The sequence below is a fragment of the Dermacentor variabilis genome, chromosome 8, assembly GCF_050947875.1.
Source record: "Dermacentor variabilis isolate Ectoservices chromosome 8, ASM5094787v1, whole genome shotgun sequence".
Lineage (NCBI taxonomy): Eukaryota > Metazoa > Arthropoda > Arachnida > Ixodida > Ixodidae > Dermacentor > Dermacentor variabilis.
In genome coordinates, this window is record NC_134575.1 from 97,729,530 (window position 1) to 97,755,871 (window position 26,342).

General features: G+C 49.8%; 1 protein-coding gene across 3 annotated transcripts in view; it reads right to left on the minus strand.

Moving 5' to 3' along the window:
- LOC142590437 (uncharacterized) overlaps nucleotides 1-26,342 on the minus strand; it is a 162,148-nt gene that overhangs the window by 91,897 nt on the left and 43,909 nt on the right. Inside the window, exon 3 of one of the 3 annotated variants that reach the window (XR_012830126.1) lies at nucleotides 17,292-17,425. The exons of the other annotated variants lie outside the window; for them this stretch is intronic. The gene's annotated coding sequence lies outside the window, so the exon portion shown is untranslated. Of the gene's footprint in view, nucleotides 1-17,291; nucleotides 17,426-26,342 lie in introns of those variants that run through there. 3 annotated transcript variants of the gene reach the window in all.

Consider the following 26,342-nt stretch of genomic DNA (forward strand, 5'->3'; position numbering starts at 1 on the left):
AGGCAAAGGAATCGAGCAACACATGTATGCGCTATCACAGAATTTTTTTTTATATTTCCCGTACTCCTGGATCATCTCGACGGCGGCGACGGTAAGCTTCTGCTTCGGCGGCACGCACCTCTGGATTCTCACGGCGACGGCGCTGGGCCTCTGCTCTGGCAGCTCGTTTAGCAGCAGCAGCAGCAGCAGCAGACGGAGGACTTCCATCGGTCGTCTCGCTCATGGCTCAGAAAGAACTGGCAGATAATTTCGCAGTGGTGAACGGCAGCGGCAATTTCGGCTCGGGCGGTGCACATATACAGATCCGCCGCCACCGATCTGGCTCTCTGATTGCCACCGCACAGGGCGAACGGCAGCGGCAATTTCGGCTCGGGCGGTGCACATATACAGATCCGCCGCCACCGATCTGGCTCTCTGATTGCCACCGCACAGGGGTTGCATTGGAGGAGGAGCGAAGAAAGGAATTAAGTTCGAGCCGGCGCTTTGACAACCGGAGACTCGCAGGAAGAGGGGGGAGGGGGGCGGCGTGTACACCCAGCGGCAAACGATGGGGGCAGAAGCGCGCGCAGCAAGCGGACAACACGATAAAGGGAGGAGGGAAGAGATAGCAGCGACTGACTGATGCCGCTGACGCCGATAGTGAGTCAACCCCAGCTGCGGAGTTGGTTTCAGGGACAACGCCGCCGATGCCGACACAAACAATATGATACCCTCGCTTCCGCAGCGCTAAGAACCAGGTCTAGCCGTGGGAAGGTGGTCACGTATTCGTCGACGTGCCGGGGCCTACGTGAAATAACCGGCGCGTCGGCAACTGAAGAGCACCCTATCCGCCACACAAGAACAGGGGGGGGGGACCCTTTCCTCCTCTTTCTGCATGGCGGCGACGGTGTTCTATGCAGTCACGTTATCTTGACTCTCTAGCGGCGTCAGCGGCATCCAGCGGTATCAGTCGGTCGCTGCTAGCGCTGGGGGGATGAAAGGGGGGCGGAGCTGGTTACGAGGCCGACGACAACGCCGACGACGACGCGAAACCCAGGAACGGACGCCAAAGAGCTGCGCTCTATAAGTAAGAAAATTGGTGCGCTTTTTAAGTATACAGACGGCACCACAAATATATGGCATCGACCATTTTGGAGATCGTTCGCGGCGCCGTATATTTATGTCATTGACCCTCAAATGGTTAATCATCTACATCATGCGGTCTGATGCTTTCGCTGGTACGCTCGAGATGAAGAAGCCTGGTCCTTGTGATCATCCTCAGGATCATCCAGGAATTCATACAGCGACCGCCAGAGCTTGTTGCCGGTCGCAGCACTGCAGTGACTCGGTAGAGCCCAGGTCTGTAGGGAGGTTGGTCGCCATTCCGTTGAGAGCGAAGCAAGGGCCCTTTGCCTGGGGCCAGAATAGAGTAGGCAGTCCCAGATTAAGTGTTCGAGGTCTGCCCTCGTGTTGCAGGGGCTGCAGCTACCCGCACGCGAACATTCCAGGCCACGAGGGTCTTCCGTTCTGCGAAAACGCTGCACGAGAAAGGGAGTAAGAAGGGTGGCAGTCTGTACCTGCCGGAGCAGAACCTGCTGCCGAAGAGTAACAGCCTGGGAAGGGGAGGAATGTCCATGGGATTGGACTTAGGGAAGAGATAGCTGCGCCGGTGGTGCTGTAGTGAACACAAAAATGCCGCGGTGCTGCCAGCGCGGAACAGAGCCGACTGCAGTCGACCGTAGCCAGCCGGCCGCCGAGAGAGGGCCCATGAGGGCCGGCGCACAAAGAATAAAGATCAGTTGGCACCGAGACTCAAGCCCCACGCCTCGTCTCTGCTTTCCTCGCGCGTGCCAATAATTGGTGACCCGGACGTGATCGCCATGAACCAGCCAGGCGACGCCGACAGCCCCACGGTAGCCGTACTTGATGTCAACCTACCTCCGTTTTGGACTGGCGACCCGGAACTTTGGTTCGTGCAAGTTGAGTCGCAGTTCGCTGCACGCCACATCACTGCTGACAGCACCAAATACCACCACGTGGTGGGCAACCTCCCGCCTGCGACGGCCAGCGAGGTGCGGGACCTACTGCTAACGCCACCCGCAGAGAACGCCTACCAGACGCTAAAAGAGACATTGATTCGCCGTGTCACACCGACAGAGCCCGAGCGTCTCCAACAGCTACTGCGGGAGGCCGAACTTGGCGACCGCCGACCCAGCCAGTTGCTACGCCACATGCAACTGGCCGGCGACGCGAGAGCAAGCGACGGTCGTTTAGTGCGGGAACTGTTCCTGCAAAGGCTTCCCACAAGTGTACGGATAGGCCTCACGGCGTCGGGCGAGACAGACCTTGCCAAGATGACCGAGCTCGCCGACTAACTCATGGCTGTCGCCGTGCCCACAGTCGCGTCGGTGCACGCAGACGCACCATCCGCCAATTCCTTGCAAGAGATGCGAGAGGAAATTTCTCGCCTCGCAGACACCGTCGCAGCGCTGCACTCGAGCGGAAACCAGCGACCACGACAGCGTACCGCATCACAACCACAACAACGTAGGGTGTGCTGGTACCATCGCGAATTCGACAACGCTGCACGGAACTGTGTGTCGCCCTGTGAAAATTCGGCAAACGCCCCGGGCCAGCACTGAGGGTGACCAGTGCCCCCGCCCCGCCGGACAGTCGCCCATCGGTTTTCTTCCTGACCGATCGGGAAAGAGGTGCTCGTTTCCTAGCCGACACAGGGGCGGAAGTTAGTGTCGTGCCGGCGTCGCCAGCCGACCGCAAACGACCGTGCGCAGCACCGTTGCAAGCTGTCAACAATACGACGATACCGACGTACGGGCAACGCTCCCTCTCGCTGGATCTGGGCCTCAAGAGGACGTTTCGGTGGATTTTCGTCGTGGCTGACGTAAAATTTGCCATCCTGGGAGCGGACTTTCTGCGCAACTTCGGGCTGCTTGTCGATGTCCGCAACCGGCGTTTACAGGACCCCATGTCACAAGCAGAAGTGCGCGGGAAGCCATCCAGGCATCCACCCCTCAGCCCCACGTTCGTAGCACCGCCTGGCGCTACACGATTCACCGGCATCCTCGGCGATTTCCCCGAACTGACGCGGCCACCACAGGCCAGCGCGGCCGTCAAACACAATGTATGCCACCACATTGTCACCACAGGCCCACCAGTTTACGCACGCCCACGTCGCCTGTCCCCGCAAAAGCTGCAAGCAGCTCGACAGGAATTCGACCACATGCTCGAGCTGTGGTCGAGCTGTGGTCGACCACACTCGAGCTGTGGTTCCGCCCGTCCGCTAGTCCGTGGGCGTCTCCACTGCACATGGTGCCGAAGTCTACACCAGGAGACTGGCGACCCTGCGGCGACTATCGAGCCCTCAATCAAGCAGCCGTGCCCGACCGCTATCCGGTACCTCACATTCATGATGTCACGTCCAGCCTACATGGTGCGGCGATTTTCTCCAAGGTCGACCTCGTGCCGGCGTACCATCAGATCCCCGTGGCTCCAGAGGATGTATCGAAGACGGCGATAACCACGACCTTCGGCCTGTTCGAGTTCCTACGCATGCCGTTCGGCCTGCGAAACTCCGGACAGACATTCCAGCGTTTTATCAACGGCGTTTTGCATGGCCTCGACTTCTGCCATGCATACCTCGACGACCTACTCATCGCAAGCACTTCACCGGACGAGCATGAGGCGCATCTGCGATCCGTGTTTCAGCGCCTGGCGGAGCATGGCATCCTGGTGAACACGGACAAGTGCGAGCTGGGTGCCGAGAAGCTGACTTTTCTTGGCCATGCTGTTTCAAGCTCTGGCATTCAACCTCATCCAGACAAGGTTAAAGCTGTCGAGAAGTTTACACGACCCACCACTAAGCGCCAGCTTCGCGAGTTCCTTGGCCTTGTAAATTATTACCGACGTTTCGTACCTCGGTGCGCGGCCGTTCTACACCCTCTCCACCTCCTGCTGTCGACACACGAAGGTGCTGCTAGGGAGCTGCTGTGGACGGACGACGCCGAAGCGGCTTTTCAAGAGATCAAGAGACACCTCGCCGACGCCACACTTCTCACCTACCCGCAACCGGGAGTCCCACAGTGCGTCATGGTCGACGCCTCGGACGCAGCTGTGGGTGCTGTCCTTCAACAACTCAACAAAGGAGTATGGCAACCGATCGCTTTCTTTTCTCGGAAATTGACAGCCACCGAGCAGCGTTACAGCACTTTCGGACGCGAGCTGTTGGCCGTCTACGCAGCAATCCAGCACTTTCCTCATTACTTAGAAGGGACGGAATTCTTTGTAATGACTGATCGCAAGCCTCTCACCTACGCCTTACGCTCCCTCAAATCTGATGGCGGCACGCACACAGCCCGTGAACTGCGGCAGATGTCCTACATATCGGAATTCACCACGGACATTCGCCACATAAAAGGAGTAGACAACGTCGTCGCCGATGCTCTGTCGCGCAGCCCAGTAAATGCCATCACTCACACGGGAACAGACCTCGCAAAAGTGGCGGCCGCTCAACGCGACGATGAAGCTCCTCACGGCACGTTTCGTATGGCCTGGCATCAACCGCGATTCCTGACAGTGGACTCGCGAGTGTCTTAGGTGTCAATGGTCCAAGGTTCAGCGTCACACGGTGACACCGTTCGAGACATTTCCAGGGCCAGATGCTCGATTCGACCACATCCACATGGACATAGTCGGACCATTGACACCTTGCCAGGGCCAAACGTACTTGCTCACTTTGGTCGACCGTTTCACGCGGTGGGCAGAAGCTATCCCGATTCCCGACATGACAGCCGAAACTGTTGCTTGCGCTTTTGTCATCCACTGGCTATGTCGTTTTGGTGCACCTTCCTCCATTACAACGGACAGAGGAAGCCAATTTGAGTCTGCGTTGTTCGCTAGTCTGACGAAACTCATCGGCGCCTCACGCATCAGGACTACGGCCTACCACCCGATGAGCAATGGAATGGTCGAGAGGTTTCACCGGCAGCTGAAAGCAGCACTTATGGCAAGTGAACATGACTCTTGGGTGGAAGCATTGCCTATCGTGCTCTTGGGCATACGCACAGCGTGCAAGGCAGATATCGGCTGCAGCGCTGCGGAACTTGTCTACGGCACGACGCTACGTCTGCCCGGTGATTTCTTTGCATCTGGCCAACAGCAAGCTCGCATTTCCGCCAGCGACTACGCATGTCGCCTCCGTGACATCATGAACAAGCTTCGAGCTACACCTCCGCGACAGCCCACAGAGAGCAGCAACGAGCTTGAGTCATGTAGTCACGTCTTTCTGCGGAACGACGCTGTACGACGACCACTACAAGCACCGTACGATGGGCCGTTCAAGGTTCTCCGTCGTGGGCGGAAGACGTTCACTATCGAAATGCGGGGGCGGCGGGAAGTTGTCTCGTTGGACAGACTTAAACCTGCGTACATGGAAACGCAGTCCATGACACCCACCTCCACCCCGTCGCCTGGAACCCATACAAAAGTGCCTCGTCCCAGGGCAGCGGTTTCCACCAGGGCGGAAAACGCAGCCCCGCCTGGTACTCGCACCTACCACACGCGCAGTGGCAGACGTCTAAATGCGCCAAATCGCCTTAACCTCTAATCACACGAGTGTTTTGTCGTGTTGATTCCGTTCGTGTTCTCACTAGGGGGGGAGTGCTGTAGTGAACACAAAAATGCCGCGGATAAGCCGCCATGCTGCCAGCGCGGAACAGAGCCGACCGCAGTCGACCGTAGCCAGCCGGCCGCCGAGAGAGGGCCGGCGCACAAAGAATAAAGATCAGTTGGCACCGAGACTCCAAGCCCCACGCCTCGTCTCTGCTTTCCTCGCGCGTGCCAATAGTGCTTGGCTTCAGCTATTGCTTCCATGGGATTGTACCACTGACTGTGTATTTCCGCGTATAGTACGTTGTTTGTTCGGGCGGTTTGACAGTGCGGATAGTAACGTGGCGTGCGCTAGTCGATGAGTCCGTTCATTTCCTGGTATACGCGTGGGCTCCGGGATCCAGTGTAACTGAAAATCATGACCTTATAGCGTCCTCGATCACCTTGCCCCGGGATTGCCCCGAAACCAGAAAGGTGCGCTTTGCACCGCGGTGGTGGCGCACTGCGGAGGGTCAACATCGAGGACAAAACTGCACCCTGTGCAGGGTGCTTGCATACAACGCCACTTAACCCCTGGCGCGCAAAACGTGCGCGAACACGCGCGCGCGCACATTTTATTGTTTGCAGGTGCTGAGCGTCCGCGGCAATCGCTCGAACCTTGTCAAACGGCGTGCTCCGACATACCTGGTTGCAAGCAAACACCAATGGATATTATAATTAATCCTGAAGACCCGTTCCTGACTACCCGTTCAACGAACCTGTCCACTTTCGGTCGCTCTTCATCACATTGTTTTTGGACGAGGTCGATCAGCATGTACGTCGTCTTCGCTGTCAGACAAATTTGAAGAAAGCTCATCGATTGCGGCAACTACTAGCACTTCCTTTCTCATTGCCGACATCTTCACTAGCTAACTCCGCCAACTCCGTTGCAACTGCAGCAAGCTATCAGGCCAGAGCGTCTGGCGTCTGCGGTTCTGCAGTCGGCTGTGCGCGCGCGCGTCTCGCGTCCCGCAGTGCTTGCTGGGATTGCACCCCGGCGCACCGCCGATTTTCTCGGTGCGAGACGGGGCAACGGAAAACCGCTCCATCAGGGTGCGCTTCCGGTGATCGAGGATGGTCGGTGCGCACCGGTGCGGTTGATCGAGGATGAAAGTGCGCACCAAGGCGCCCCGGTGCGCACTGGTGCAGGTGATCGAGGACGCTATTAGTCACGCAGACGACGAACGTGGAGGCGGAGTTGTGGAGCACAGCAGTGGTTGTACGAGTGCCCTGGCAAGCTCTAAAGGCATTTTGAGAGTCCGTAAACACTCTGTAGTGGTGCTTAGCCTCTCTTGGAAATTTGTTGGCAGTGTGTTCAGCATGCTTGGCAAAATCTAGGATGGCATACAGTTCTGCCGTAGAGCTGTGAACGACATGTCTTGTGAGGTGGAGTTTACTGCCCCGCTTGGTTGCTTTCATATTTGTCCACGCCATAGTGAAGATTGGCTCCTCCTCTGATCCTCCGATAAAAGCATCCACATAGACTATATGGCAAGTGCCAGAATTGTCCTTGCCCCCCTCACGTAGTTGGTGCGTATATTTCTTGTGGCGTTTGGCGTGGGCCTGTCTTCTTGCCAATTGATCTTGTCCCATGTTCTTCGGCAGTGGCTTAGGATCCACAATCGGTACTTCCTTCCAAGGGGGACATACCCGTGAAAGCGCCGGAAGGTTAATGCCATGCCCAATTTTAACCAATGTGGCCCTTCCTGCGTTTGTGGACTTGAGGCGTGTCACATGAGTATGCTCGTGCATTGAAATAAGATCAGCAATGTCACCGAAAGCGCTGCAGCTCTTGAGTGCAGGGAGTGGCGTGTACTTTGACAATCCTGTCATTACTCTCCTTGCCTCGTTGTTGAGGCGTTCCAGAGTATGTAGCTGTGTTCGAGTGATGGGGTGAAAAGGGGCGCCAGACAGGATGCGAGAATGCAGGAAGGCCTGCACAAAGTGTCTCATTTCTTTTTCTTTAATGCCCCTTGCAAGCTCGGAAATCCTGCGGAGGATTTGAGTGACCTGCTTGGTGACCTTTACTGTTTGATTGTATCACGTTATGGATATATACACTGCTCGTCTAAAAACATTCCGAGTAAGCGGATGACCCGCTTCCTGAGAATGGGTGTCTGTCCGATCGAGAGATGGGCGCTGGCTTTCTCCTCGTCCTTCGACTTTGACCTTTTCCCACCGTAGATAGCGACAAACTCGGTCTTCTCCGGTGCTAGCGTAAACCCTACCTCCCTCGTGAAGCTCTCGATAGTATTTCACGCCGTCTGCAGGGCCTCCTCTTGTTCTCTTAGGGAACGTCGCGTAGTCCACAGTCTCACATCATCTGCGTAGATAGCGTGCTCAATGCTTGTGATTGTCTCTAGTTTTACAGGAAGAGCTGCTAAGACGATGTTGAATAATGTTGGAGAGATTACGGCTCCCTGTGGGACTCCAACCCCGTTATGATGATAGGAGCTGAGGTCGCTGCGTACTTAAACTTGAAACATTCTGTCTTGCAGGAACGCAGCAATAAAGTTGTGCATGTTGTCTTTGATACCCATTTCTTGTATCGCCTGCACGATAAAGGCATGGGGAAGGCTATCACAAGCTTTCCTCATGTCCACCCCCACAACTATGCGAGGACACGAGGACGAGACATAGAGCACGTCCTCTTTTAGGCGGAGCATAATATCTCGAGTAGAAAGACCAGGCCGGAATTCGTATGGAGTGTGAAGCAGAAGACAATTTACCTCCAACCACGATATTAACCTTGCGTTCACTATGCTCTCCAAAAGTTTGCACAGACATGACATAAGCGAAACTGCTCTTAAGTTTCCCAGGCAGTTCGGTGGTTTGTTCGCTTTCGGAATAGGCTTGACAATAAAGTGGCGCCATTCTAGTGGGAGAGTTCCTTCTTTCCATATACGGTTAAACTCCGCCAGAAGAGTAATTTTGCAACCTTCGATTGTGCTGCAACGATTCAATCAACCCCTGGTGTGCCACGCTTGTTAATTTTGCGTATGGAGTCTTCGAACTCGCGGGCCGTGAAGGGCTGGTTTAGATCATCGTGTCCGTCTTGGTCATCGTCCCTCGCATAGGTTCTATTTATGGTACTATTTGACTGGGGAAAAATATATCTGCCGCTTTCTCTGCGAGTTCGGCATTGGTGATGCCTTCTTTCAAGGCAACACGGGCTACGGCGTCTGACGTTTTACGTTGCCCAAGAAGAGATCTCAATATAGCCCACGCCCTGCTTGAATTAGTCGATCCGTTGAGTTGCTCGCACACCTGCTTCCAATGCTCGGAAGCTAGCTCTCCTGTATACTTCTCGATTTCCTCTTGTAAAGAGCATAGTTCGTAGTGTCCGGGGGTGCCCCTTCGCTCGATAAGAAGACAAAGTCTGGGCCTGTGGTTCCACAGATGCAGGAGGTGCCCATCCGAATTAGGTTGGTCCGGAGAAATCCGAAGTGTTTTAGTTGCTGTGCGCTTGGCACGCGTCATAGCTTGCGTTAAAAGTCAAGATTGTTAACTGGACCGTTTTCTTCTAGCAGCATCCGATATTTGTCCCGGTGCGCAATCGTACAATCCCGTTTGTATGACGATGGGTGGCACGAGGGACCATTTGTTCTCATTGTGATGGCAATTGGAAGATGATCACTGCCAAGAGAGTCCTCTAGAAGTTTCCATTGGCAGGTTCTGGGTCTCGAGGACCATGCTAGGTCTGGCGTCATGTCTGCTTGCCTTGTGTCCTGTCCAAGCCTTGTATGGCATTGCGGCAGAATGGGCGTCTTGCGCTGGAGTTTGAGGTATAGTAGCGGCGCCTGGTGGTGGTGCGGGAAACATCTGGGTCGTACCAGCTTGGGTCGTATTGAGCCCTGGCTGTGGCGAAGCACGTTTCTAGGCCGAGTTTTGCGTCGATTCGCACTTTTTTATGCCCTCTTGCGAGTGCGAAAAGGCTCGTCACTTCTCACAGACCACGCCGACCACGCTGCGAGCTCGCCGCAGCCTATAGTTTAACGAAAACGGACTCTCCGTGTGCCGTGGGACGTAATGCTGGGAGCAGAAGGAATCGGTGATGCCGATCCGGAGAGACCTAGCCCAGCCTCGAAAAGGCGTCACCGTGATTACTTCTGCGTCGTGGGCTGCCATGAACAAGAAGGCCTGAATCCCAACATCAGATTCTACCGTTTTCCTTCAAGGCCTCGCGAAGTGGAGCGTCGGGCGCGCTGCATAGCTGCAGTTCGTCGCGCCGAGTAAGCGAAACTTCGTGCCATGCTGACTGCTTCGCCTGTCTTGAAGCTTGCTTGATTATCTGCGTTCGAAATTTCGCTCTTTTGCACCTACAGTCCCGACAGCAGACCGACATAGCAGCAGGCATGGCTGGTAATTCACGATTCGAGACCCGGCCACAGCGACAATTAACAATTCGACCGATGCGAAGTGGTGAAGTGTGTGCAAATGAGCACAAATGGTCGGGCTCATTCGATGACAATTCACTACTCCACTACGAGCAGCACAGGTTAAGAGAGTTAAATGCGCTCATCCTTGATCTCAAGCCAGCACGTTGAAGCAGCGCAGCAAGGCAGTATTGATTGCAGCACGTCGATGTTCGAGCGCTGTCATTAAAAGCTACATCAAGCGAGCAACGCACAAGCTCGCGCTACAGCGCGATTCGCACGCACGTGCGAGCTCACATCCATTGCATCAGTTTAGCGGCATGCAGTCAACAAAGATTGCAGGAGGCCCGCCGTTTGGCGGCATGTCGAAAGACCGCTGCCGTCGCGGCGCGTACGATCGTGCGCTCGAGCAGTTCGTACACCGCGGCGCGTACCGTCGTGTGCTCGAGCAGTTCCGTACACATGATGTCTGCTTATTGCTGCTGTGGATTCATTTATAGCACGCATTTCCTCGCGTTTGTGCGCATGAATCTAGCAGCTAGCGTGCCAACCTTCTGCAGTTCCACGACGTACGCGACTCGCTTCACTTGCGATTGACACCGTGCTAAAACTTCGCCGCCTAATTCTTGAATGGCGTACACGTATTCGGCGCTGCATAATTTCTTGCCTTTACGCAGCGTGCCACCCCTGAAAAAATCTTCGGCGCCCGATATACGCAGCAGGCCGTGCTACAACACAACCGAAAGTGGCGGGTCCATATTGTAAACGTGCTTTCCGAAGCAGACGACCGAGCTTGGTACGACCCATTTTAGGACAGAGGGCGCTTTTTAGCACCTTTCTCGCAGCGCCCTCTGGGCAATGCAAGAGCCCCATAAAGAGCGATAGTCCATAATGGTCAAACTCTTCCATGATACGACGACCACGTGGGCTGCACTTATTATAGTTCCAGGCTACGTGTTGAGCATTGAAGTCTTGACAGATTAGAATTGTATCCTTGGGATACATCTTCCGAAAATGTATGTAGCTAAAGTCTACCGAGGTGCCCTTAGTCTTCCTTCGTGCGTTTTCTGGGCGTATGTACACAGAAAAAAACAACTATTATTCTTTCGGGCGTAAGTTGAATGGAGCATCCAGTAACATTAGCAATATTCGAGCACCAAGGCTCAGTGTCGAGCTTTGTGTGGGTGAGTCTTCGATCCAGATACACAGCTTTGCACACAGGTGTGTCGGTGTCTTCGGGGAAGCGATAGCCCTCGAAGTATGGTAAGCGTGGCATAAAGCAGTTCACCTCCTGCAATGCCACGACGGCGGGTCTGAGACTGTTATGCGACACGCCCTAACATAAAGTCATGTCTGCTTTTTTTCTTTTTGAAGGAGCGGCAGTTCCACTGAATCACTGTTGGGACGGCTTCCGCCACATCCCGACCGTGACCGCAAACATTAACTTGAGTGATCAGCTGAGCCATGTTGTGTGTGAGCCATCTGCGTCGGAGCTATCTGTACAGACAGCAAAGGCACCATATTAACTCATGCGGCCGTGGCAAGACCTCCGAAGGAGAGCGTTCCATGGTGCATTGGGCGCTGCATGATGGTGCGAACGGATGTTTCGATAGCTCGTTCTATCATCGTTTGTACCCTTGACACGATGTTATGTTCTATTTGTGCCAGGTGTGCAGAGAAGATGGCTTCGTAATCAGGATGAATTTGTGGTTTTGGCCGCGTTTCTAGCAGCTTATTCTGGCTCTGCTCCGGTGCCCCGACAGTGATTGTTTCATGGATTTGTCCATGAACATGTGCACCTTCATTTGCTGAGAGTGAGGCGAGGACAGACTCACCTGTAATTTTGGCGTGACTCACATTCGCGTGTTCTAGCGCTTCGCTGTTAGCCATTTTGACGAAATTAGCAAAGGCATGTTTGCTGTGGTCGAAAAGCTGTTTATTTCCGGCGGTATTGCAGGAGTTGATGGAGCGTGGGGAGGCCCAGTGTAAGAGTTGTGTCTCAGGGTCACTGTCTTTTGAGGGCGCTCATGAACTTCCTATTGTGAACCCATGGAGTTCTGGCTTTGCTTCTGAGGGCATTTTGACTTCATGTGCAGCTGTTTGTTGATCTGTATGCTCTGAGGGCAGTCTTGAGCCGTTGCAAGGTGTTTACCCCCCCCAATTGCGGCATTTCGGCCCCTGGTTGGGACAGACCTCGTCACTGCTATGCAGCTTTCCACCACATGTGGCACAACGCGGTCTGTTAAAATTCGGACAATGCTGTTTTCCGTGTCCTAATTTGTGGCACGTCTCACAAGTGTAGACCTGTGACTTGAACGGATAGACTAGTATTGTGAAACACTTGGGCCCGATTTTGTATGGAAGGCTAGTCCCTTTAAAAGTGACTACAGCGGTGCCTTTCTCCCCAATGGGGCGAGCGCTGACAATGTCGCACTTCCGGCAGTGCAGGTTCATGGTAAGCTGCTCGGCAGTCATTCCTCCTGCGTTGCGGATAATGCCCCACATTTGACCCTTTTCTATGGCCTCTTATGCTTGAAATACAGTTGGCTTGCCATTTATTGGAAGCTGTATTAAAGACAGAACGACATCTCGTGTTGCGATGATCGGTGTCAACCGCTATTTGATTACTCCTGTCCAAATATCTGACCTGAACGATCGGGTCAGCTTCCCTTTAATGCGTTGAGGGAGCGTTGTGCATGTGATTCCAATGTGCCTCGTCAATAACAATGAAATTTTTATCCATGATTCTGCATGGCTCTTGAGGTTTTAGGATCACAGTGTGAGCATATGAACGGCGTTGGGTGCGCGTTCGCTTGTTTCTTCGCTGGATCGGGGCGTTTATATGTAACGGTTTTCCATGCTCCTTGTTCGCTGTCATCTTCGCGAGTAGACACCGAGTCCGAGTCATACGCATTAAACTATGGCGTTGCGTTGCCGTTGTAGTGAGCGACGCCATGACGAAACGCAGCCTTGGGTTTAGCTGCTGCAGCTGCAGCTATAGCGGACAGTGTTCCGCGTGCGCGTTTCTGCCCATGCTTGGCGGTGGGTACAATGAGGAGGTTTGAGACGAGTAAATCATCGTACTTGCCTTTGCTCCCTCTTGGTGGCTCAGGATCAGCAAGTGGAGCGAATGGATTCACGTCTGGACGCATCGGCGTCTTTCTCGAAGCGGTGGTGTCCACCATGGCATCGGTCGAGGTGCTCGTTAGGGTTAGCGCATTCTCTGGCATGAGGGCGTCTTCAAACTGCTCTAATTCCATGTCATCGGGTAATAGAACATTCAAAGCTGCCTCTGGGTAATCCATAACCACGGTCGATGCGACTTTTGGGCCCCAAGGCCCAAAGTAACAGGAGGAAGACAGTGACTGTCGGAGATGAAAATGCACACGTCTGTTCAACTCGGCCACCCGGTGGCGAGTCTCCTATGCCCATGGGGGTGACATTTATCATACTTTTGCTTCAGTTCGAGGTTCATTTCTGTACACATAGTGTTTTAAGTTTTCGAAGGCTATTAGAATATAGTTGTATTGACAAAGTGCCTACTTTAACGTATCAAATATTTGCATGCCCTTAATCGAAACAGTAAACCCTTGTATTTATTATCTTAAAAGCATGTCTTGTACACAATTTTGTCGGTGAGGAAATTCCTGATGAGAAACTAGTACAACTGCAATTCAGAAAGCATCTTTTTCAAATTTCGAAAAACAGGATTGGCTCAATTTCAATGCTTCCGCACACAAATGTATTAAACAGTGCAGGCTTATATGTTCAATTCAATACGTAAAGTTTATACAAATATTCCCACAACTATATGTCGCACTAGTGCTTATAGAAATGCTGGTACATTAGTTGAAATAAAATGTAAGAATGACTTAAGCATGGTGGACTTGACATTCGACTCAAACATAGATTACTCATCTATGTTACTTATAACAGGCTCCTTTTGTGTTAATAATGAAGTTCCAACTGCGGTCATTCAACTTCTCTTGCAGCCCCAGATATAATAAAATGCTAGCATCCCTATATTGCATGCCGTCAATAACTTATTGAAATATCAAGAACAGACAACGAATACTCACCAAACACTGGCATTTATTTGATGCTCTGATGAAACACAGTGGAAAGCTAGCTTACTGAACAATCAATTCCTCTAAAAAAGTACCTATTTGTAAAAAAAAGAAAGGCACGCATAGAATAAGATCAAAAGAATCCACGATGAACCATGTAGACCAGAACCAAGAGCCAACAAATACATGAATTGGTCTAAGAGAACAAGTTCATATGTACCAAAGAGAACACTGAAAAAAAAAAACAGCCTAAAGAACACATCATTTAGACATCTGTAGTGTAACAATTATTACAGTTAACGTACATAGTTTGTAGGGGCATGCAAACAGTAATTTTGAAGACACGAATGAACATCAATTACTTTTCAAATAATGAAAAGCCACAATATAACAAAGCAAATAGCTGTTTTTGCCGACTCCTTTTAATTAAAGTTTAACTGTATTTTGACTTTTTTCTCAGCTACAACGGCTTTATGTGGGTTCTCATAAATCCTTTTGCTCTGTGTTCCATAACGTGTTGAGAGAAGATCTAGAGAAAATATGGTAACCCCACAAAAGTGTTTCAGAAACGCATTAAGAGCAAGCTTCAGCTTGGGGGCTCCCATCTACATACATGGGAAAGGAGAGATCATTTTTCTTGACAACTACTGCACGAAACCAGATGAGGTTTGCTGCATATAAAACAAATAGAATGTAGTGACTGTTGGTAGTGAATTTTTTATTTAGGCCATCAATCTTTTAATAGCTATTGTTGAAAATCACGAAGTTTCAAAAAATGACACTATCAAATTTACAACTTTGGTAACTCAGCAATGAAAAATACTGCAATTCTGTAAAATGCTCCAAATAGGACACCTAAAGCGGACAATATTTAGGTATGAAAGCGTTAAAATAAGCCACTAATAAATGAGTAGGACATCTGCAAGGTTCCTGTAAACAGTGTAACAAGTTGACAAGATATACATTGATACATCAAATTTGTCTGCTTTGGAATATCTAGCATATGCAGTTTACACAGCTACAATATCTATTCCAGGTGCAGAGTTAAAAATTTATGAAGTTCTGGCTCTACCTTTTTTAAAATGAAAAATCTTTGTAAATTCCTGTTATAACATTCAGGCCTTCAAACTAAATTATCCCTCCAGCAGTCACCAGAATTTAGCTTTTTCTCTCAAATGCAACAAATTTCGTTACAATCAGCCCACTGGTTATTTCAGAAAAGCATTTCTGCGTTTTACATGTATTTGAATAGGCGGCATCAAAGTTGGGCCCGAGTTAAAGCTTGCTCTCAGGAGCATGCGGAGACACTTGTCCCACCTGATGCAGTAGAACAGTACGTAACATGCCACACGAATGTAGATTTTTAATTCATACTCTAGGTCAACGAGATTGTTAAACTACCCTACAGTATGGAAAAATGGAACAAATTGTTTTTGTAACAGTGTATTTGCCGAATAGTGCATTGCAGTATGTTTTGTGTGACACATTTGTTTTCATATATGTATAATGTGCATTAGTAATTAGCGTTAATTCTTTCGGTTTCAATTGTACGTGAGTATACATTCTGTTTCACTTGAATTCATTTTACACATATATGTATGTATATATTATATATATGCATTATGTCTGACACTCGTGTTATTGGGACTTAGGCAATTCTAGCTTAATAAGTAATACCTAACCCTATGCTCTGTCACTGGTTGTTAAAAAGGGCTGCGGACCTTGTCAAGCCATAAAAGGCTTTCGGTTCGCGGTCCTCAACATTGTGGTGTTGAAAATATAGTGAATTGAATTGAATCATGGTGCTGTGCTCTCCAAGTATGTTCAAGTGATGAGGACCTGAAGCAGGCAATGCAACTATATGGCCGGTCACTTGTATGAATGCACCGGTGTATCTTCAGGGCATTCTTCTACGAGAATCACTGAAGGCAGAGTGGGCAATGAAATGGCTTCTCGCCTCATGTGTTTCCTAAGGTTGCCCTTGTGTGAGAATTTCCGAGAGCAAGAAAGGCACTGATATGGCTTCTCGCCTGTGGGTGTGCAGGTGGGCTTTCAGGTGACGCTTGATTGAGAAGCTCTGAGAGCATGAAGGGCACTGCTATGGCTTCTCGCCTGTGTGGGTGCGCAGGTGGGCTTTCAGGTGGGCCTTTTGTGAGAAGCTCCGAGTGCATGAAGGGCAGTCAAATGGCTTCTCGCCTGTGTGGGTGCGCAGGTGGGCTTTCAGGCTGTCATTTCGTGAGAAGCTCTGAGAGCATGAAGGGCAGTCAAATGGCTTCTCGCCTGTGTGGGTGCGCAAGTGGGCTTTCAGGTGGGGCTTTCGTGAGAAGCTCCGAGTGCATGAAGGGCACTGATATGGCTTCTCGCCTGTGTGGGTGCGCAGGTGGGCTTTCAGGCTGCCCTTTTCTGAGAAGCTCCGAGAGCATGAAGGGCAGTCAAATGGCTTCTCGCCTGTGTGAGTCCGCAGGTGGAATTTCAGGCCGCTCTTCTGTGAGAAGCTCCGAGTGCATGAAGGGCAGTCAAATGGCTTCTCGCCTGTGTGGGTGCGCAGGTGGGCTTTCAGGTGACCCTTGATTGAGAAGCTCTGAGAGCATGAAGGGCACTGATACGGCTTCTCGCCTGTGTGGGTGCGCAGGTGGACTTTCAGGCTGCCCTTTTCTGAGAAGCTCCGAGAGCATGAAGGGCAATCAAATGGCTTCTCGCCTGTGTGAGTCCGCAGGTGGAATTCCAGGCCGCTCTTCTGTGAGAAGCTCCGAGTGCATGAAGGGCAGTCAAATGGCTTCTCGCCTGTGTGGGTGCGCAGGTGGGCTTTCAGGTGACCCTTGATTGAGAAGCTCTGAGAGCATGAAGGGCACTGATACGGCTTCTCGCCTGTGTGGGTGCGCAGGTGGACTTTCAGGCTGCTCTTCCGCGAGAAGCTCCGAGTGCATGAAGGGCAGTCAAATGGCTTCTCGCCTGTGTGGGTGCGCAGGTGGGCTTTCATGTGGCCTTTTTCTGAGAAGCTTCGAGAGCATGAAGGGCAGTCAAATGGCTTCTCGCCTGTGTGGGTGCGCAGGTGGGCTTTCAGGTGGGGCTTTCGTGAGAAGCTCCGAGAGCATGAAGGGCAGTCAAATGGCTTCTCGCCTGTGTGAGTCCGCAAATGGACATTCAGATAACACTTGTGTGAGAAGCTCCGAGAGCATGAAGGGCAATAAAATGGCTTCTCGCCAGTATGGATGCTGGCATGTGCTTCCAGAAGAAATAGTTTATCAGCCACATAGTCACATAGCTGACATCGGTGGAGGCATCCTTGCTTTGAGTAGTCAAATTTGGCAGTTGACGCAGAAATTGAAGGCCCCAATGCTGCACAAATAAAAAAAGTAAATAAGAGTTTTTAGGAAATGCCAAAAACGAACACCGATGCTAACTTTATTGACAAGCTATCTTTTTCATTTGATTTGGGAGATCTTCACGGTGACCTTAAGCATGATGAAAGAAAGAACTAATGCTCATTTTTATTTACTCAATATTTCTGCATTTGAATGCTTCATGACCCTGTTTGTGAAGTCCACTTATAAAAGGAATTTTTCAGAAAGCTAAAGAATTACAAAGTGACAGAATGTGGAGTGCTTGACTACTCTCTCCTATGACCCTTAGAGAACACTTCAAAAATGCTTTGACCAAGCCTGCGCTCATACCTCAATGATAACTTGACGCCCGGTAACCACATTAGGCACTTGCAAAATTTGTTATGATTCGCTGGCACAACAAATTTGTTTTATATGAGGCTTCATCAGCGAGTTTCTTCTTGACCACACAATGAACTTTGGCTATGTTATCGTAAGTTGAGATTGCAAAGAGCCGGCTAGGAAATTCCGCAGTTTTCGTCACATAACCTGCCAACACCTACAACCCGCGTCCTCTTTCAGAACAGCCCAGAAAGAAAAAAAGAATAATATGCGTCTATAACCCAAGGCAAGAACTGCCTACGCAACCCCTAGATGTTTACAAAACAGCATCCATTTGGGGATAAACCACTTGTCCATGTCATATCTTAAGCCAATGACTGCATTACTGTTTCCGGAGACGGGAGTTGGGCTGGTGAGCACGGCCTATCGTGGCCCAAGTTCTACTTTTCCAGCACCATGTGCACTATTCACTAACTGCTAAATGCAAAATGGCGACCAACACAGAGGAGGAAAATGACCGACCGTGCAGTGCAGGAGAGAAGGGAGATTCAACACACAGGGGTGAAAAAAGGGTGGGATTCCCCAGGAGATAGTGAAAGTATGAGTACTTGAAACCCTTGCCCTGAAGTGTGGCTTTGGGGCAGCGCACGCTGTGTTGTCATGGAGTGAAGCTTCAAATCTGAATTCCAGTAATTCACACCCCGATCCTGACCTTACAGTAAATTTTTTACGATGTTTGGTGCAGCTTAGAGATGCAAAAATACGGCAACTTCTTTTGGAGTGCGCTCTGCTCCTTGTGCTCTGCCATCGCAAAATATTGGCAAATGATTGCTGGAACTGACAAGGAATGGTATGCTCCCTTTGCAAAGCACAGTGGATTTTAACACACTAGCAGGTGAAAGTATTGTAGTATTTGCGAATGGAGGCACCAAGCACCATCGGTGGCTCCGAAGGAATGACACACACACACTAGTTTCATATCGTGCCCAACTTACCCTTGGGTTCCAGCGAGGGTGCTTATATATATATATCTGGCTGCCTTGTGCCACTAGCACAAGGCAGCCAGATTGAAAAACTGACACAGTGAGACACACACGAACGTCAACTTCTTCCTCCGTGCTGGCACAGAACTGGCGCCGAAGTGCTCCCGTACAACACACTTCGGAACGGTGCGGTGGGTTGCGCCACCAACCTCTTGCTATTTTAATGCCCAATGTCCTACCTATGAATTCCAATAAACAAACTTCGTGAAACCCTATTGTGAACTTTGTTTTTGTACGCCCTTGTTGTTTCTAGTTTACCTAACTTTTTCCAAGCTTCAAGTCGCCTTTTACTAATCTCCATTCCGGACATGGTTATTTTCCCCCTGCTCTTGATGAACCCAAGGGCTTCAAGGACGCTAGTGATTCCTAAATCGACCGCTGCGCAGATATCTTCACATTCTAATATGCCTTGCTCCATTGCTCCATGCTTCATTCCTCTCCATGCTCCTCTCACCGGCGGCACCTCCTCTCCTTGCTCCAGCAAGGAGAGGAGGCGGTGGGTTGCACCACCAAGCGCTTGCTACTATACTGCTTAATATCCTACCTAGGTTAAAAAAGAAAAAAAACACGATTTCCCACAACCAAATTTTCTGACCCCCTATTGTGAACTTTGCCTTTGTACATCTCCGTTTTTTGTCGTTTCCCTACTTTTCTTCCACCAATTTTTCTACCACCTCTTACTAATCTCTATTGCGAACATGTGTACTTTTCACTTACTCTCGCTGAACCCAAGGGCTTCAAGGCCAGTGGTGGCTACGTCAACCACCGGGAAGATGTCTTCACATTCTAATACAGTCGAACCCGACTATATCGAATCCTTTTACATCGAATTATTCTATATATCGAACAATTTCTGGACACGGTATAGTTACAACGAGTATATATTGGCCTCGAGTTCCACCACTGGAAAAGCTGGCGCCACCGTCGGCGTGACGTGCTAGGAGGGATCACGTGGGCATAGCGGCCGCTTCGGCTGCTTCGGGAGCGCCGAAGCGAGCTGAAAACGAGTTTTAATTCCCTCGTACGCAGCGGTCCTCATTTAGTGGCGAAATTTTACCGCTTCGAGTGTCTCCTTTACAACGCTTGAAATCACTACAATAGGTAGTGGCTGCCTTTGAAGGCGCGCAATATGGTAGGCTACTGCTCGGTGCCGCAGGGCCGGACGCACGTAACGGAGGTCGGTGTCAGCCTTGTTCAAACGTAGCCACAGGACAACAAGCTGCGTGAATCTTGGCTCGCGAAACATAAAACCGGCAAACAGTCATCAACTACAAGTCGGGTATGCAACAAGGACAGAGGCGAGGAAGATTTCTGCTACGGCGCCCGGTCTGCGATGTTCTGAAAACGCGCACTGAGACGCTCGCCCGAGTCCGCTGTCCTAATAATGTCATGATGGTTTGGTCTATGACCTTGTCAATCCTATAGATACTGGAAATTTCAGTGGAGTGGAAAGGCGGCGGTAAGAAGCGCATTTAAAAAAAAGCATGGCATATGGTCATGTTTGTGTTATGAATTAATGCACTAGATTACAAAAAAAAGAGCAGCGGGAAATTGCACGCTGAGAACTCCAGTGTGACGCAACTCGAGAAGTAATATTGAAAGGTCAAAGAATTTAGAAGAAAAAAAAAATTGAATCGTCGCGACGGCACATCACAGTCCCCGTAGGCGTCGAAATCTCAACAATGAAATCATTTTTGAACGGTTCTGATAGCACCCACGCAACAATGGTTGCTTGTATACTGCCATATGCTCATATTCTGCGGCCTAAAGCTCATGGCACGGGGCGAAAACGCGCGCGCGGAGAAAGCGAAACAGTGTGCGGACAAGCATGCAGACGCGCAGTCGGTCGCTGCGAATGTGCGCGATCGCAGCATTGAGGCTTCGTTCTATTACGCTCCATTTAGTTATACAAACACTATAAGAACATATTTCACATAGTTTGCTCTCAGCGTTTACCTACCTTTCACGCAAGAAGCCGGTTCGGCAGACTTCATTTAGTAAAGCAATGAAGGGGGCTAGTTGGTGAACGTTCATGGTTATATTGCGCTCAGTTTTACAAACACGATACTAAGGAAGGACAGGACGTGGACGGACGAAGCGCTTCGTCCGTCCACGTCCTGTCCTTCCTTAGTATCGTGTTTGTAAAACTGAGCGCAATATAACCATGGGCAGACTTCATCGCGGCGACCGCGCGCAGTGGCGTTCACTGTACGTATTCGGTAAAGAGAGAGCATCTGTAAACGATTGTGTGCTTTCAGTTTGCCCAAGGTTATTATTTAGACAGTAAAAAACTTCTCTCGTTTCGAAAGTACTTACAGAAATGTCCGGGAGAGCTCGCGCGTGGTGTTTTCAGTGAGCGTTGACAGCAAAACCTATGAGGAGCGCGCCGCGTGATCCCGCATACTACGCCAGCGAGGCGCTTCCGATAGATGGCGACTCCGTAACTCCTCGCCGCCAATAGCAAAAATTACGCTTTCATCGAACAAAAATAGCAGCGACTCCCGATATATCGAATGTCGCTTGGCAGAAAGTGCCCCCGGAAGTTGGCTTTCCCTCGTGGTCTCAGAAAAACTCGGCGGCGCGGCTCCAACCAACCGGTCTCCTTAACGTGACCACGCTGCCTCGGACGAGCCATCGACATCCCCCTGCTAAATATGATCCTGGCCCGCCCGCAGCGCTTGCTCAGACAGCCAACCAGAGGCTCTTGTGCTCTCGTTGTGCAAAACGCTGAAAGATGCCGAAAGTGCGAGTTGTCTTGCTGCTTTTCTGGTTCACTGTGTGCGTGCTATGTGGGCCTTCTCCCACAGTGTTGCTGTGATGAAGCGGCAGAATTCGCCCTTTGTCGTGAGGCTCGAAATCATAAATCGGGTCAAACGCGGTGAGAAGTCGGATATCCCCTCAGCGTACAAGATTCCGAGGAGCACTCTCATCACGATCATGAAGAATAAGGGGGAGATTAGGGCTAAAGCGGCCAAACTCGCGACCCGATGCCTGTGGCGTGCACCGTGCAATAGTCCGGTGCTTCTACACGAATGCAGAAAGTTGCGGCCTCAGCTGCTCTAACTCCTTAGACAATGTGGAAAAGTGCTTGCGTCGTAGGCAGCGAAATCGCTCCAGCAGAAGAAAAATATAGGACTATTTCATGCAAGACTAAGCTAGTTTCATTAATAAAGTAATTTTATAAATAGAATGTGCTTTTATGACATCCAATTATTTAGCAGGCTTATATCGAATTATGCTCTATATCGAACTGATAGGCATTTTTTTGCGAATTCGTTATAGCCAGGTTCGACTGTAACACACGCTCTATCGTTTCCCTACTGTACCGCAGCAAACACATGCTTCTTCTTCCTTCTTATATCTCGCTTTATAAGTGCGTGTTCCAAGGCATTCTGATCTCGCTTCAAAATGTAATGAGCTTCCCTTTGAGTTATCATAAATTGTTTCTTTTCTGATTTAGCTTTTTCCTCTTACGAAGTTACTCATGGTAAGTTTCTTTTTTCATTGCAACCACCCATGAGATTATTTCAGTTTCTGACTTTTCGCTTGATGTTCTTTGTTGCTGTGTTCCTCACCACACAGGCCGCATACTTGCTGGTAAGCTTCCTAGTTCTTTTACTCCACTATGAAGGAATGTTATTCTTGTACAAACACCTGAACACTCTCCCAATTTATTCACTTTCTTCCATATTGCTCAGTTGTTATTCACGATTAATTTGTGTGCGAGCTTCCCTCACCTCAAAACTTGTCCAGCCCATATCACTCTGGATAGCTTCATTTATAGTCTTCCCGTGAGTGCCCAATGCAAGGCGTCCTGCTGACATTTGGTTCCAATCGAGTCCTAATTGTATCCCTGATTTCAAGCAAACAACCGCATTTCCAAATGTAAGTCTTGGAACCATTAGATCTTTCCACATACCCCACAGCACCTCGCACCTATTGTATCTCCCTAGTGCTCTGTGTTTCGTTATGGCCGCATTTCTCTTCCCCTTTACTTTATTATTTTTTTCCTGTGTCTCCTTACATTTATTGCCTTCATTTATCTGTATACCAAGGTGTTTATATTCTTTTACGCAAGATATTTCCTGGTGCTGTCTGTCACTGTCTGTTCGCTGTTTTTAATTAATACTATTGCACCTCATTTTTTAACACTACATTTCAGACCTAACTTATGGCCTTCCTGTCCACAGAATAGGCCAGACAATGCATGTCACTTTGCGTGTTAGCTAGCAACGCAATGTCATCCGCATAAAATAAACCTGGAAGCTGCTGCTCTAATACTGTACCGGCCTGCTCGTATGAGAGATTAAACCCAATATTACTTCATTCTAGCCCTTTTCCCTCCTCGCCATGAACATCATAAACAGCAGTGGGGATAACGAGCACCCCTGCCTCAGCCACATGTTGATATCAACCTTCTCCTCGCTCCTCATCCCTTCCCATTCATCGCAAACTGTATTTTCTAGGTAAATCACTCTTATAAGCTGTAGACAGTCGTCGCCTATGCCTTCCTCTTTTGGGGATCAACCGGCACCCCGCATGCCACCATGTTGAATTACGCTGGCTTGAGGCTTGTTTGGAACCGCTGGTGGCTTCAATTGGATTGGTGTCGCAGCTAGGTGTCATGAGCCGCCACCCGATTTCAAGGGTTAAGCCTTATCCATCCATCGATCGTGAACGGTTACCATTGCCACTTGTGTGCAGCGTGCGTCTCCCGGGATATTCTCGCCTTTCGGAAGTGAATTTTTGCTGTGTGTTCTCGACACTATGGCCCCGCCTCACACCTCTCCGCCGAACTTTGCAAAGAAGAAACGCGGCAACTACACCACCTTAACTTTGGAAAAGAAAGCTGCGATCATTGAACTCATGGAGAAAGGACGGACGCAAGCTGACGTGGCGAAGCAGTTCCAGCTGTCCAAGCAAGCAGTTTCAGATTACATCCGAAAGAAGAGCAAGATACTGTCTGCCTTCGAGAATTCACTCGAAAGAAAAAAACGGACTGCAAGGGTGATCATTTGCATCTGGAAGACGCATTTAAATTGGGGCTTAAAGGGGTGCGGACGAAGAATCTTCCAGTTTCTGGTGACACGCTTGAACAGAAGGCCAAAGATCTCGCCATCAAGATGAACATTGAGAACTTTAAGTTCACTGACGGATGGCTGCGCAGCTTTAAGAAAAGGCATGGAGTATCCTTTAAGAAGATGTGCGGTGACAGTGGAGCTGTCAACCAGGCAGGCTGTGGTGGCACAATACTGCCGCAATGATTTGATCTTTCTCCTGCAAAATTACAGCCCTGACGACATTTTTAATTGCGATGAAACGGTTTTATTCTTTAGGATGCTGGACCGTTTGCTGTATTTCTCAGGTGATCCAAGTACTGGAGGGCGGCTCAGCAAAGAAATAATTACGGTTACGGTCGGTGCGAACGCGACCGGTACCGAGAAAATTCCACTTCTTGTGATTGGAAAGTCGCAAAACCCCAGGTGCTTCAAGGGCCCCAGAAACCTGCCAGTATGGTACATGAGCAATTTAAAGGCATGGATTACGCAATCATCATTCGAGGGTTACCTGCGCCGCATGGACGGAATGTTTCGATCCCAGCAATGCCAAGTGGTGATTTTTGTCGACAAATGTGCAGCCCATGGCGCTGCAGACAATCTGCAAGCCATCCGGCTGGAATTTTTGCCCCCGAATACCACGAGTGGGCTACACCCCGTGGGCCAGGGCGAGATACAAAATCTTAAAAGCGCTCTACCATGCTAGTCTGCTTCACCGCACAATCCTGTGCATCAACAACGAAAAAGTGCACACCGTGAACCTCTTCACGGCAGTCTGCATGCTTGCTGATTCGCGGAAGGCCGTTCAGCCAGCAACGATAGCAAATAGGCACGCTGGCTTTTGCGCTGCTGAACCTTCAACTGTGCGCGGAGCCTACTCACCACGAGATCGTGACACAAGTGCTCATGCTTCAAGAAAATGATTCCGGATCCGATGATGAGTCCTTCAGCTGTCCTCAACCAACGACATCGGACATTAACAGTGCGCTGATGTTGCTGTCAAATGTGTATGACGAGAGGTCGACCCACGCGCAAATACAAGCGGATGTCGTCGCACGGAGGTGCAAAATGAGGCAACACACAATCCGTGACTATTTCAATGTTGATCCGCAAATATAAAGTTCATTTTCCCCATTCACAAGTTTTTTCGGACTGTTGTCTTATTCGGACATTTTTGCCATCCCATTGTAGTCTGAGAAATCGGTCGGCGACTCGAAATATAACTGAGTGCAGCATTTCGACACAATTTCACATGTTGTTATAGTCATTCACAATATATATATATATATATATATATATATATATATATATATATATATATATATTATACATAGAGAGAGATAGAGAGCGAGAAAGAGAGCACAGATCGTTTGTGGTTTGACACTCCCCCCACTCAATGAGACATAGTTGGTATACCACTGTTACCACTTCCGTCCTGCTGGTGTCAGTGATGTTTGCGGCGGATGGACGTGTTTTTCCAGGGCCCCGTGGCTTCGACGAAAACATGGCGAGTTTTTTGTACATGCTTTGAGCTTGCTTCTGTTTTTGATTTCCTGATTTTTTAGCCTTTAAATAGTAATTGACTAGTTTTCTTTTTGTGTATTTTTGTGTGTGTGTGTTTTGTGTATATTTAGTTCTGCAGGATAGCCACAGCACCCATTCGCGAAACGTGTTTCAACACGTGCAACCGTTTTGGGACGTTAGCCTTTGTAGCTTTTATATAGTAGTTTGGAAGTCGCAATACCATTAGCTATTAGTGGTTGCAGTCTGTGTGCATTGGTATCGGTAGTACTGCTTTGGTAGGACAGTGAGAGCGTGTTTGAGCACGTGTGAACACATTTCGTACCTTAAGTCTGTGCGGCATTCATTGCTTCTAAATCATTGGTGATAACTACTTTGCAGCATTTTAAGGATCTAGATTATGTGCGTATAGGACTTTGCTAGAAGGCACATGCTCTCAAAGCTTCGGTGTTTGTATTAGGAAAAGCGAAGTGCAACACATGGCAAGAAAGATGGTAAAGCGTGCAGTGTACAGGGAGTCCCCCAAGGTAGACAAGGGGCCGGATGAGAATAGGGAGGAAATAAAGTCAATCGCCAGACACTCTGATGTCGATGCTAGGCTGGACAAAATGTAGGCTTTCCAGGATGAGCTTGAGAAACGGGTAAAAGAGCTGGAGCGTTATGGACAGAGGGTGGTGGAAAAAAGACCAAGCCGCAGAAGAAAAGCTGCACAGGGCCGCCATCGTGAAGGAGAATGGTCGCGACAATGCAAAGCAGTCTGCCAACATGACAGGAGAGGGAGTGTCAACAAAGCACGTGGAAGGTATGCAAAGTAGGGTGCGAGTACCTGGAAAGAGCTTCACCTATCTTGATGCGACCACAAATGAAAAGCAGTAACACAGAGGTCAATGCCCCTTGTCAAGTCCAAACCACACAGAAACCTCCCCCTTTCTCCTTCCCACTTTCAACAAAGTTTACCACCACCACGACC